Below are 14977 nucleotides of genomic sequence, written 5' to 3'. Positions count from 1 at the left end.
TACTTGATAGGATTTAACATAACTAAATGTTAGCTCCAAGAATTGTTATGCTCCCTAGATAATTTAAGTCCAATTATTGACTAACTCATCTTCTAGCATGTCATGAACAACCTAATTTAATGTCTATGGCAATTCTGGCTTCAATCCTCTACATGACAACAATAACAATGAGAAGGGAAATCTACTAGCATTCTAAACGAGTATGGGAATAAGAGGAAATGCATTCAAAGATGTGGAGAATGTAATGCAGGAGGAAGACATGTTGAAGGTAGGAGGAAGAAGATGGTTGAGGAAAGTGGTGAGGTGAGTGGCCTTAATCTTCCTCTATAGCATCATCATGAGTTGTATCACATGAAACATGAGGAATTCCTCCTTTGTGACCACTCCCTTCTCTATTAATTTTTTCACATTCTTCAGATGGATGACCACAAGCATGGAGGAATTGGAGTTACCTAGTATAGGCCCATCCTTCACATGGGTCTCCATCTCCATCTTCATCTCCACATCCTAAGCCATTCTTGTGGTTTCAAGTTTTTGGTTCAGGGTTGTCTATTTTTTCAAGCATCTACTATTGTGTGGGTCCATTGTTTTGCTCTTGATTTTAACCTTTTATATTGACATTCATCTGTATTATCTAATGTATCATTGACATTGATATCAGGGAGGGGATGGATGTGGTCATCACCATCTCTTGATCCCACAATGGCATGTGAAATGATTTTTCTGACATCTAGCAATGCTATAGTTTCCAAATTATTTCTCCTTCATAGTTTCATGAATACTAATTTATTTTAGGTCTGCACATCCATGAACCCACAAACTACTATTGTTTGAGTATCTGCAAGTTCAAACATCTAAAATTTGAGTAGTTAATCAATTAAACAACTAAAACTCAATCTCCATTTTCTCCTTGAAGTGAGAAACACCATTAGATCGATACAAATTAAGGTTTCTTCTGGTATCAATTTTGACAAGGAAAATTTAGAAAATGAAGAAATCACAAAAGTTTGAACAAAATCAATTACAAAATGTGGTCTATGACATTGTGCTAAAATGGTAAAAGAATCTTTCCATCATAAGATTTAACCAAAAAGAGAGATATCTAGCAAACAAGTAGGTGTCAAGCATCTTGCTAAACTAATGAGGACTATTATGTGTAATCGTTTAAGGATTCAAGAGATGTTGAAGATAAGACTCACAATCATTATCTGCAACTATTACGTATTAGAAAATGTAATTTTTCGTGGTCATACAATAATGGCTAGAATTGCCACAAAGACATTGGTGTATGTACCCAACTTAAAAAATGGAAAGGAATACCTGAGCCTTTGGAGAATATATCTATCAAAAAATACTCTATAAAATGATTATAGACATACATTTAATGCTGATTTTGTGAACAATTTGTTTTGAAGATTTTAGAAATCTTCACAATTATGCCTAGTATAGCTAGGGACAATACCTTGGGTAAAATATACACCTGTTGTATGATAAGTAGTTTGAGCTCCCAAATCCAATTTGCAAAATATGATAGACATCTACTGAAGCCATGTAAAAAGGATTAATGCATTTTGACTTTGTGTGGGAAGTCATGACTAATTTGATGTCAATATCTCTTATCATTAATCCTCTAGAGGGCACAATCCTGTTGCACATCATATTTATAGCCTTCAACATTGACGATGTTCCTTATATTTTTTTGAAGGTCACATCTTCCATGTGCACTATAGAATTTTTTTGTGACAAGGCTTTCCTTAAGAACTCTATTATTTACTCCTATTGCTTGGATTTCTGAGGAATAGGTTAATGCAAGGTGGAGTTGTTTATTGTCCCAAAATTACCACCACAACATTTATGCATTTCATGATAGACACTATCTGAAACATGGGAAAAAACACCTAATTTGTCCATATTTTATGTAAAACTTGATACCACCACATTTGATCAATAGAATAGTAATATGTTTGGGTTAATATCTAAGTACAGGTGCTTGAACACAAAGCTATACATGTACACAAGGAAAGCCAAACAACTGCTAGAATGAAGTCTTGATTAGTATTATGTATTAATAAATTTTATATTATATTAATGAATGTTATGTGATTGTATTGATTGAATGTTATAGTTCATAAATGGATGAATGAATGAATGAAGTATGTAATTAGATGATAATGGGGAATTTAGATTGATGTTAGGGGGAGGGGGGAGGTGAGGCCAGCTAAGCTTCCACCTTAATGTGGTTGGCCTTGTCAAGTAGAAAATATTAAAGTATTCTTGAAACCAAGTGAAGCTCAAACTAACATACCAAGGATATCTTCCTAACCAACTAATAGTTTCTTTCCTTTGAGGTAGAGTTTCGTGTCCATTCCTTTATCAATCACTACCCATTTAGGCTCCTCAATTTCCCACTCTATTCTTTGCTTTTCTTCAAAACTATTACTAAAGTAGCAATTTATTCTTGATCATCTTTAGCTTAGTTACTAAGCAATACAATTTTGATCTTGATACCTTTGCTTCCTTCAACTACTATTCTATTGTATTCATTAGGTTTTCATCCCTCACCCACATTTGTTCAAACTTGAAAGAACATTTTTTTGGGAGTGAATCCTCAATGATATTAAGCTAAATTGCAAAGTGGTTTGAACTAGAATGAGGGAGGATATGGGCTGAGACAATATATTGAAATTAATTGTTATTGAGATTCTTTGGTGATTCTCCACTATTTTTCTCTAGGATTCATTATAGCATTGAATTCACCACCTATAATAAAAATTTGAATTCATTATAACATTGAATTCATTATAGCATTAAATTTAGAACTCGCAATATTTTTGTTAAAAAATAAAATCATGTCCAACACATGCTTACACCAGCCTTCTGTACTATGATCAACATTGATACTAAAAACTATCGCACAATCTATTCAAGAAAAAAAAAAAATTATCTAGTATAGATTGTGCAAATATGATACACTTTAGTAATTAAATTTGATACATACAGATGTGACATGAACAATGATTAGTGGTGAAGGGGGCGAGATTCAATAGCTTCTAAGATTCATCGTTTCTATATGAAATGTATTCTTTGATTTATAAGTTCTTTCTAATATTTGGTGAAGAGAAGGACTATATATGGATTATAAGGGTCTATTAGATCATTTGATGATAACTTAGTTGGATTGTTGATATAGGTCTATCAGTGGAAGAACCTAATGGAGATAACACTATGATTCTTTCACGGAATAACTATTTGTTGAACCTAAATACATGCAATGATCATGTGTTGCTGCTCCAAAATACAGGTCATTTGAGTATTGCAGTGAGTGGGCTAATGGCACTACCTAATAATAACAACTATTGCAGTGATCTCTATGAGTAGTGTGGCAAGTTTTGTTGGATGTTCAACACATCGCTAAGGAAAGAGGGGAGAAATGTCCTACAAAGGTATTTGTTTATAATGCTCTACAATCACCTCAAAAAGATAGTGCATAGAATTTAAAACCAAATCTTGGTTCTTTTATTCAAATTAGATTAGATAACTTATTAAGAGAGAGTGATATTGTTTGTGGCACAAATCACAGTGTATTTACTTGGTTGAAACAATGTTTCGATCAATAGTGTAGCAACTCTTCTTACATGTTTAGACAAATGTTTGAATGTGTGTTGAAATGCATGGTTGACCTTGTTCAACATGTTTTGCTTTCATGTATGATACTCATATTCATATTTAATGTGGTTGTGTTGGCATCCCTGTTATCCATGACTTAATAATACTCTATTATTATGACATTGATGTCTACAATATTGAACAATTTCGTAAATCTCCAGAAATCACAAGTGGAACTTGATGGAAAACCATGTGCTGTTGTTGGGAAAAGTGGTCTCATGGCTTTGTATGATAGTCTGATTAGTTAGGTTTACAATAGCCTTAATCTTATTTATGATTTCCATATTTCTAACACTCAATATACTTTCTTAGGAGATAAATAGGAAAGAGAATTTATTTCAATACATTACACAAACTAAAGTATGTCTTGCTATCATGCAGTTGGATGTTGCATCATCCAAACTTCTTGTAACTAATAATGAATTCAAGGATTTAGAGTTCAAAAAAAAACTGAGTGAAACTACAAGTTCTTTGCTAGAGCTATGCATAGTTCCAATTTTCAATGAAAATGATGCAGTGAGCACAAGAAAAGCACCATACAAGGTATTTATTCCTACAACGAATTTAAACCACATGCTTTGTTTATAAGTATGCCAAATTTTTATTTTCATTCATGTTGTAAGATTGTATCTATTTATGTATTCTAGATGTACGATGTGAAGATTGACATCTAATGTATAATCTTAGACAATTATGTATCATGATGTATGTATATTATTGAAGTTTGACAATTTGGTCGACTTCTTGTTGTATCAAGCACATGTTAATTATGGTGTACATGCTTATAGTGGTAGGGTGTAGTTAGAATAAGTCCAGTCAATAAAAAGTAGTAATTTTTTTTATATTATAGATTACTTCATTAATTAGATAGTGGTCCGGTGTGGACTTTATTTTTATGGTTATAAGGGAGTAACAACTTCATTCCTTTCACAAAGATTTGCAGTTAATATTTTGATATGTAACAATGAATATACCCTAATACATCATTCTCCATTATTTCACAAAGTTTCTTGGCTAATTGATAGGTCTAGGGCTTCTCACTACACCAAAACCTCAAGTTACACGAGGAGGCCCAAAAGGGGCTCAATCCTAGTAGCCTTATTTTACCCACAATTACTCTAAACTCCCCAAAATTACAAAAAAACCTTCCAAATAAATTGTAGAATATTTTAGTACATGAAAAATCATATCTATAACCCAAATATGGGTTTAGGATCTCAACTCTATAGTCCTTTCCTCTCGAGTCCTAGTTTCTAGGCTTTATGGGTTGAAATTGATGTTTAGCCTTGTAGGCTCCCAACCTCGAAACCCATGATCAATTTTTCTCTTCCATCACCATTGGAATCATACTTTATTGTTTTCCACTAAAGCCCCATTCTCCACAGCTCATAATATGACCTTTGTGCTATGTTCTTGGTCAATCAACACATCAAAAATAGAGATAACAGTCCCTACATGTGGCTATTGTATCTTATTCTGATAAAGAGCATCAAGAACATCACCATGCATGTCACTTACATATCCAAACCTTCCTTTTCACCAAGTACTAGGAAGTTTCATCGTGGGTATTAAGAGAAAATAGTATGTACATACAAACCCTTATCACAGTCTAGGGTAAACAATAGGTAAAGAATAAGCTAAAACTAACTATTACCTTATCATATTTGAACAACATAATCATTTCTTTCATTTAAGAACAAAGATAAAACTTTCTAAGAATGGATTTAGTCACTTACTGTCACCCTACAATCAAATAAGGAAAGATGCTTGTTGACTACGCATAAATTCACTTCAAAAAGTCTATATCAGCCACTCCAAATCGATATATAGCATATCAACCCCCTCTAGGTGGAAGATAAACTATATATATATATATATATATATATATATATATATATATATATATATACATCCCTTACATTGAGCTTACAACTTCACCTACCCATTCTAAATCCAAACAGAGCTCTGACTGTTGAGCTTCAAGAATTTTGCAAGAAAAGTTGCATGACAACTTTTATTGCAATTTTTGCAATTTTTACATTTTTTCCAAAACCTTAACACAAAAACTTCATAATGGCTACCCAACTATACCAAAACATGTAAAAGGTTTATTAAACTTAAAAATGATGATTTTTGGTCAACTCCCAATGTTTGACCACCCTTTGACTTTTTTTGCAACCTTAGCATAACATGAAATCAAATTGCCTAAATGCATAATAAGAATGCCTCAACTAACTTGTGTCATCTTGGACACTTATTGACTTCAATATTCTCCTCCTTGGTGTTTGAACACCTTATTCAAGACCTAAGGCCCCTGCACCATTTTTGCATGTAATTTGTCCAGGCTGATTATTTATGGATCAATGGAACTCAAGGTATTTTTGTTCATTTCTTGTAGTTTTTATGATGGTAACTACACATCATGCATCATTCATAGTCTTATTTATGCTTTTTATGAAAATCATATTTCTCGTTGCAGATTTTTGAATACTTTAGCCACGAGTCTCTAACTTCTTCTACTGATACCTTGCCTTTCTTAGGTGCATGCAGGATATTTCAAGACTTCCACAATCTATTTTGAGCCTACTTGAAGCTCCAATCCTAGTAATACTTTTGTCTATAGCTTGTCTAGTCCTAGTTAATATGAGTGGTGTTTTCAGCAGTTCAAAATATACAACACCTGCCAATTCTGTTATTTGTACCCAACTGAAGTTCCATTCTAGTTGGTGCAAGGGGTGAGTGATCCAATGCTTTTTAGCATGTTTGTATGGCATGTTGAAGATCACTACTTATATAGGTAAGTCTAATATAAAATCTATACTAGTTTTTATTCTTTGAGGATCATCATATTTGACATGATGACAGACACTATTATGAATTTAAAATCACACTATTTTTGGAAATTAATTTTTTTAATTGTTCTCTTTTCATGGCAACATTAATTATCGTCATTGTGATGCATCCAAGACATGGTATGGTGTTCTTGAACATGCAAAAAATGATTTTGAAATTGTAGTTGTTGAACATGTGTATAGCGCAGAAATGGCCATGCAAGAAGAAGATGCAACTTTCAGTTTGTTGATAGGAAAAACAACAATCTTTTTGCGAAAAATATTATGTGACCATGGAGTTCCTATTTATAAGGCTATACAAGAGTTTGGGGAGTTTGTAATTACGTTTCCTCAGGCATACCATGTAGGCTTTAGTCATGGTAAAGACATAGGAAATATTATTTTGTTGAATGCATTTTGTTAATTGTGTCTGGTTGATTTCTTAAAATTTTTGATTGCATTACTCAAGCGAAGTGGGGCCATGTAAGGTGTATGCAGTGTTTGGTTGGGTTTTTCGTCTTCTTGTTGACATATTAAAACATTGTTGTAGGTTTTAATTGTGGTGAGGTAGTAAATTTTGCATTAGTTGATTGGTTTCCATTTGGGGCACTAGCTTGTAAATAATATGAAAATCAGAATATAGTACAAATACTTCCTTATGAGCAGCTATTGTGTAAAGAGGCAATGCTTCATGCAAACAATAGACCATGTTTTGGAGGAGTGCATCACTTGATGAAGATTGCATTTCTTCACCTTATAAGACATCAACATCAGTCCTGTTGGTTACTAAAGAAGCAAGACGCACATATATTTTACTCTCTGGGTTATGACAGAAATGTACTATGTAGTGTCTGCAATCACTGGTGCTATATTCCATTTGGCATATGCAAATCCAACATGCACACTGTGCGTTTAAATCCTGGTATGGCTTTCTTTTCATTGTTAGTTTTGATCGTTCATCATTTATGTTTCATTGGACATCAAAGATGATCCTGAGAAAACTTTTACTCATAATTTTTGGTTTACATCAAAATGGATTTTATTTCATGAAGTGGCAATTTGACTAGTAGTTACAAATGTATTCTCTATTTAGTTATGCTTTGTATACTCAATATGGATTTCAATGACAAATTGTTTACCATGAAAATTGGTACTAACTATATATTGGACTCTTTTAGTGATTTTCTACATGCCTTGGTATTTTTTTAATTTGGAGCAATAAAATGGGGATGTGGTTGCATACCAACCATCTACTTGAGAGATCATATATCCACAATGGAAGCAGTAGCCTAGGAATTTGAACAAGAGGAGGGGGTGTTGGAAGAATCTTTGAAAGAGTTGCTTGTCTTTCTTGATGAACACAATGATTATGTTCCATACTCTAGTGTCATTTCAGAGCAAAATCAAAATTATGTTCTTTCTTCTTCAATGTGCTGCAACCAAAATAATGAAACGTCCTCTGGTTCTAACAAGGAATCTTCCAATGAGGTTGGTTTGGTATTTTTACTATTCAAATTGCTTGCTTACAAGTTTGCTTTTTGCTTTTCATTGTAGATTATGAATGTTAGTGCTAAGAAACCTCTTGATTGCAATTCAACTTTTTGATATTTATTGCTTCTTCTTTATAGAAAGCTTATTATTGAGCCATTGAATGGGCACAATAGAGTTCTTAAGTAGGAACTTGCATTTTATGTTCTATGTGCAGGAAAAGTGTGGTGAAAAGATTCCTTAAGGGCTAGATGATATAAAGGGAGCTCAAGACATCATAATTGTACTAGTCCAGTTTTAATTTGATTCTTTGAAATTCATGTTGATGATCTTTTTGGTAAATAAGCTTGATGATATGTAGGTTGAAGGGGAAATAGATAAACTTTCCATGGAAGAAGCTGGGTATAAAAATTGCATTAGTGTACCCAATGGTGCTCCATCCAAGGTTTCATTAAAAGATTTACCACCTCCAGGACAGGTTTTTCCTGCCATGTAATCCCCTTGAATACCAAATATCGATAACATATATTTATATTCATCTACTAATAGGTCACCATAGGAAGTGTTTTCATAATTAGTTATGGCTAAGTTTGTTAAGATAATGACTTTTTTCTTGAATAAATTTACTTACAACTAGGTGTTATATACAATTTATTTGGCATTAAATTTCAAGTTTTTAACTAATCAATGTTTACAGTTCTTTATATTCATCCCTCAACATGGGCTTTAATGTTGTCCTGCCATATCATAGTCATTATCTTATCATAACATTTGGAAGAAATTTTCAAGGAAACAAATAAGGATGTGAAAATTTGGATATGTAGGACCATGATTGGCTTGCAGCCTATAAAAAATGTGATTGCATTTCTTTTGATTAGGCTTTGAATAGATTTTGACACTATTTTCTTGTTCATTGGACTGAGCTCTTCCTTTTGAGGTTGCCCTTAGACTAATTTCATGTAACGATATCCTTTTGATCTTCTACTACCATTGTTATGCATCACCTCAAAAAGTTGTTAACATCCATAGGATTATCTCTTTATTCTTCACTTATCCACTATGACAGTTGCACACATAGATACTAATTAAGCTTTTCATGCTTTATGACTTTTGTTGTCGGTATGCTCTAGGTGCTTTATGGATTCTTTTGATTAGGTTTAGTAGTAATAGATTAAGATGCAAATGCTCATGATATTAAATGTTTTAGTCAATAGGTCATTTGACTATTTGTGCTCTCTTGCTGCTGCTTAATATGTGCTAAGAAGCTCCATTGATATTAACTAGCTTTTGGCAGTCTTCTTGTTCATTGGAATAGGTAATATTTTTTCGAGTTCCCTTGCTGCTTAAGATGTGCTAAGAAGCTCCATTGATATAGAAAATCAAGATAAAAATTAAAATACCAACCCTATTCGCATAACTGTAATGAGAAATGATCAATTTGTTTCTATCCTAGGACTTCTGGACTTATTGGAATCTAAACCTAGAGCATGTGGCATTTTGTAGAGAATGGGAAGAGACATATACCAACTTCTCTTACAGGCAAACAATGAAGCACTTCCAGAAGGATTAACAATCCCCGAATCATTCCCTGATCTCATTATTGATATGAAGGTGAATCCATATGATGCCAAGATAATAACGATTAACTAAGGATAATAACAAACAATGATGATGCAAAGGACAACAATTAAAGTGCAACAATATATTATAAACTGTGATTCTAATTGGAGCCATGATTGGTATAAAGGCAAAAAAACAACATTTAAATTATACTAAACAACAATTAATGAATAATATTAAGGCACCTGAAGCAGTAATCAGTAAATAAATAAGGAATTTATTTAAAACCCTAGCAAAGAATGAACTTCATGATGCTTTGCACAAGAAGTCACTAAATCACTTTGCCCTTGCTGATAAAACCTCTTCCTCAACTTACAAACTGGATGCACTAACATTTTTGCACAAAATTGGAAATTCTATGGGTTTTTGACTGCATCATTGTTTGCTCCATTAGCCATTTTTGAGGAGGTCATTTGAAGGAAGACTTCTATCCCATTTATATTGTGAAATCCTACATAATCGTTTACCCCATTTATACAATCTAAAGGTGGACAATTATATTAATGCAAGTCCTTAGCAACAATGTCCATTAACATAAAAAATACTAAAAAACAGATAAAAATGCATGGTACGGAATAAGAGCCAGGATAAGCGCTTTCTTCCATAAAAAAAATCACCATTTTTTTAAAGATTCTCTTCGGATAAACTCAAATTGAGTACAATATATATTATACAACAGGTGTTACTAATTCCATTCATTGACCACAAGCTTGTTCAAAATCTCTATTTAAGGAGAGAGATTCCCTTTGAACCTTCACTATTTGGAGTGCCATTCTTGTCCATCAATTCAGCTGATGCTTATAGTTTGAAAAGCAATTGTAGACAATTCATTACCAAACAAGTTTTAGGAGGCCACTAAAATGCCCATCATGTATACTCATGTCATCATTGTTGCACACAATTCAATACCAAATAAGCTTGACTAGACTACCACAACACCCATAACATGAACAAGAAGAAGCCCATTCCCAAACCCACAACCATTTTCATCTCTATCTTTTATCACCACCACAACTGGACATTGTGTAGATTAACACCTCAACCACCAATTTCATTCGGCCTTTCATCAACCACAAATCTTCAACATTCATCACTATCACTCTCTCCTAACATAATTCCCAAACATTCTTCATCCCAATTGGGATTTTGTCACGCCCTTTCACCTCTGTTGTACTTTTTTTTTTAAACAAATGAGTTTGGTCAAAATTTTGACCAATCTTGGTTGACATTTCCACCAAGTTTTGGTGTCAATTTTGACCAATTCTTTGGTCATGAGTATGGCATCGTGGTCGTTGATAGACCAAAATTGTTCGAACTTTTGATCATAGTTTGGTGTCATTTCAACTAATATTGGTCGAAATTTCAACCAATTCTTTGGTCGTGAGTATGGCTTCCTAGGCGTTGATAGACCAGAATTGGTTGAACTTTCGACCATACTTTGGTCAAAATTTCAACCAACTACCACCAATAATGCTCATACCAAATATAAACTATTTCGACCAAGTATTTGGTCGAAATTCCAACCAATTGGAGGGTCCGTCGAATTTTAGACAACAAAAATTGCGACACACCATTTGGTTGCAAATTCGACCAACATGGGTCGAAATTTTGACCAATTTTCATCGAAAAATAGGTCAAAATTTACTAGTGAATGAAGGTTGGTGGCATATGAAGACTTAATTTTACATAGAAGTATATTATTATAAATATATCAAGACATCCTCAAAACTAAATGAAAAATAATATAAATACACAAATTTCACTATCTCAATATTATACTAATATTCTTAATATCTAAATAATCAAGTCTATATTTTTGATATAAGAAATTCATCAAATACAAAATACAAATTAACAAAACCAAATTTAAACATATTTCTTATAAATAAGTAGAATCCTCAAATTACAAATAATTAATGTTAATGAGTAAGTATTAGACTATACAATGTTTACTTAGTACCATTATTTAAAATAATCGAATATTCTAAGAATCAAAATTGCTTTTAGACCATTGATTTCCATTAAGATTAAAAATTCAAATTAATTAATATTTTTTTACAATTTAAAATTTGAATAGACCTGATCTAATATTTAAATAATTATGATAATTTAAATACAACTAAAGTAAAATTATGCAAAAGCGTGGCTATTTAGAACTCTTAAAATTGAACCCATAAAAGCTACTTTTATTCCCAAATTTGATCTATTAAATTATTAATTATTAATTATTAATAAAATCACTGGGTCTATTTCACATACATCGAGACCTCCACTACAATTTCAATCCAGCGCAGAGGTAAACGTAAGAGCTGAGGTTTATGTACAATCTTGTCTTTCTGTGATTTGTCATTTAGCTTCGGCAGAAAACTAATGGACCATAAATTAGCTTCATGACAACAACAATACACAAAACATCTTGGACTAAATTAATTTTCTTTTTGTCAGATTTTTTTGGGCTCCATCATTTGAGCTTAACCAGTTCAGAAATCATAATATTTTCTTTCATCGTTATCTTCTTTTCTTTCTGATGATAGATCATATAATTTGGTCTAAAATGTGAAAGAAAATTCACTAAAGCTATACACAGCAGATCATCATATTGTTTTCTTCTTTAGGATTAAAGTTTTTGTTTCTTTCAGCTCTTCTCACTTCTCATTCTGATAATAGATTACTGAATGTGATTCAAAACATTGAATTATATACACAATCAATTCTACAAGACCACAAAACTCTGAATCATGACAAGAAAAAGAACGAGAGCATCTAAAAGCAATGAGGATCTTCATACACAAGTGGTGACTACAGATGTATCCAGATTCAGCAAGATTGTGCAGCAGCTAACAGGAATGCCAAATCCTGAAAATTCTTTGCAGGTGGTTTTGAAGCCCGTTCCAAAAAAACCCAATGTTGAGGGATTGTCAGAATCACCTCCTGAGAAGGTGATTTTCCCAATCACTACTTGTTTACAAAGGCCAGAGCCATCTTTGCCTGTTAAACCATCTTTCAAGGCTGCCGAGGATGATTTCCACCACGATACAGCTGCTTCTCTTCCTTTTTCACTCCCTAAATGTTTTACAAGGGAGGAGGATGGCATATTCAGTTTAGATCCTGAAGAACTACTACACAGTTTTGCTGTGGGTAAGGATACCGATATATTTAATTTGGATCCTGATGAACTTTGGAAAGTAATGGAGTTAAATACTAGAGAGTGTTTTATGCTATCAAATAGGATGACCAAGGTTTGAGCACATGGTAGCTGAGAGCTCTAAATTGTAGGATGAGTTTGGTTTAAGGGATTTCACTATGAAAGGAGTACCTTGGTTAAGGCATGCCAACAAAATTAGGTTGGATAAGAAATTATATAGATTTCTGTGGTTATATAACTATTTGTATTTAGTCTTATTTCATTGTAAATGTTTTGGTTATATCTTCAATTACTTTTTAATTAAAAATGTGGTGGTGTTCATTCAATCAGTATTGTTTTTTATCAGTACAGTCTTTCTATTCAGGAGAAAAAAAGATAAGTATTTGCTATGCTTAAAATGTTTCCTATTAGTGATGCAGCATTCAAAGTTGTTCCGTGCTTCTATATTGACAGTTTTCTAATCATTTATTAGATTTAGTTTTTAAAAAGGATAGGGGTCAACTATCAGAATTTCATTAAGGAATCTGAGATGAGGAAGTTAATAAATTCATTGCATAAACTTTTAGACACTATTTTAATGCCGATTCTATCATGAAATATAAGAAGCGTTTGATCTTTGTTCGTATCTGTGTGCTTATGAAGGAAAACGAGGAGCTCACTTCTCAGGTTTCCCTTTCTTACAAGTATGGAGTCTGGATACAGCCAATTATTTTTGAGGATTCTTCTGTTGTCTGCAGTTGCTGTTGTAAATGAGTCACTTAACTGTTAATTGCCGCAGGAAAAAGGGAAAAAGGATCAATGTAGTTTTCCCAAAAAAGTATCATTGCAGTAATACAATTGATGTTCAAAAGTTAAAGTAGAAGGGAAACTAAATTGAAATGGGCACTTCTTTGGATTCAACGTTGAACTATGCAGCTTGTTTTCTTTCTTCGTGTCTAAAAAAGAAGCATTGAGCAGGTTTTTTTTTTGAGCAATTTGGCTTTAAATGATTTGAGATTTAATGGGTTTTGCTTATAGCTAGAATTGTTTTAACTGCGTCTCTTTTTGTTCTATGAAGTTCGTTGTTTATCTTTTCTGATGCTCAAGAGTTTGACTTTCACAATCTCTATTTTGTAATCAGAATAAAATATTTATACCAAACAGCTAAAAATTATATAACAATTTTTAAAAAGATTTAAAATTTTAAACAAAGACAAATATAACAAAACTATTCTTTAAAACTTCTGAGATAATGATTTATTATACTCACATTGATCAAGGTTAAAGATTCAATACAGATTTATATTTATGGGAGCATTTTTCTGATAGATATAGGCCTTTGCTGAATAATTTTAGTAATTTACTTTTTTTACAAGTTCAGTTCAAAATGGGCACACAGGAAAGAATCCGGTGAACAAAAAAGTCTTGCATATTGAAAGAAAAGAAAAGAAAAAAACTAGACTTTCAGAATTCCAATAATCATTCAGTTGCTAATTCCATAAAGGTGAAAATGGCATACCCATTTTTACAAAGTACACGCAGAGGAGATTATGTTACAAATTCACATTTTCAACTTCTCTAATCTTGCAATATATACGAAAACATCTCCACATTCTTAAACATCCTTCGTTAGTCTCAAATATGTGAAAACCAACAAAGTGAATATATATTTCCAAGATGCCTTGCTAATTATAACCCATCTAGCGTTTACATTTGTGGATTAGCGTGAAGCTGATTGTATATTCCTTCTAGAGTATGCCTAGCCACTTGCACTACCAATAGCACCGCGAAACACCTTCTCTAGCTTTTGCAAAATTTCAAGAATTTCTCCCCTAAACTGCATTTTCTCTCCTGCAGTAGTACAATGACATATGAGATTTTAGCAAGATGGTGTTACACCATCTTACATTTGTTAGGAGCCGTCAGGCCCTTGATATTTCATGTAGTGATCTTCATTGTTTCCCACAGAAGAGATGTTCTCCCTTGGTACTTTTTCTTAAAAAAGTCAGCCATGCTTCTGAAACCTTTTTCAGTGGCTTCAACCTCCCAAATCTATCTGTTGGATTTCCTTCCTCTGCTATTCTTGACTCAATTCAATTGGTTCAAGGTGGATTGACTAATACACTTGGTGTCTATCACACCTAGCTCATCGGTACTTCAACTCTCCTTGAGTTCTTCTTCATCTATCAATAAATTGTCATTCCCATCATCCAATGCCTAGGTATGATTATCTCTTATGCTCTTCAGC

At 32.8% G+C, this 14977-nt stretch overlaps 1 long non-coding RNA gene and 1 pseudogene across 1 annotated transcript; both read left to right on the top strand.

Moving 5' to 3' along the window:
* Positions 1-202: 202 nt before the first annotated feature.
* Positions 203-8481, top strand: LOC149575427 (lysine-specific demethylase JMJ13-like; annotated as a pseudogene).
* Positions 8482-11859: 3378 nt separating this feature from the next.
* Positions 11860-13660, top strand: LOC149575426 (uncharacterized). The gene is made up of 2 exons (XR_016359681.1): positions 11860-11901; positions 13393-13660. It is a non-coding gene; the product is annotated as an uncharacterized LOC149575426 (long non-coding RNA).
* Positions 13661-14977: the final 1317 nt, after the last annotated feature.

Source organism: Cupressus sempervirens, chromosome 2, assembly GCF_028749045.1.
Source record: "Cupressus sempervirens isolate cs-2001-9-10 chromosome 2, ASM2874904v1, whole genome shotgun sequence".
Taxonomy (NCBI): Eukaryota; Viridiplantae; Streptophyta; class Pinopsida; order Cupressales; family Cupressaceae; genus Cupressus; species Cupressus sempervirens.
Note: the sequence above shows the minus strand (reverse complement) of the source record. Positions and strands in the feature narration are given on the sequence as shown.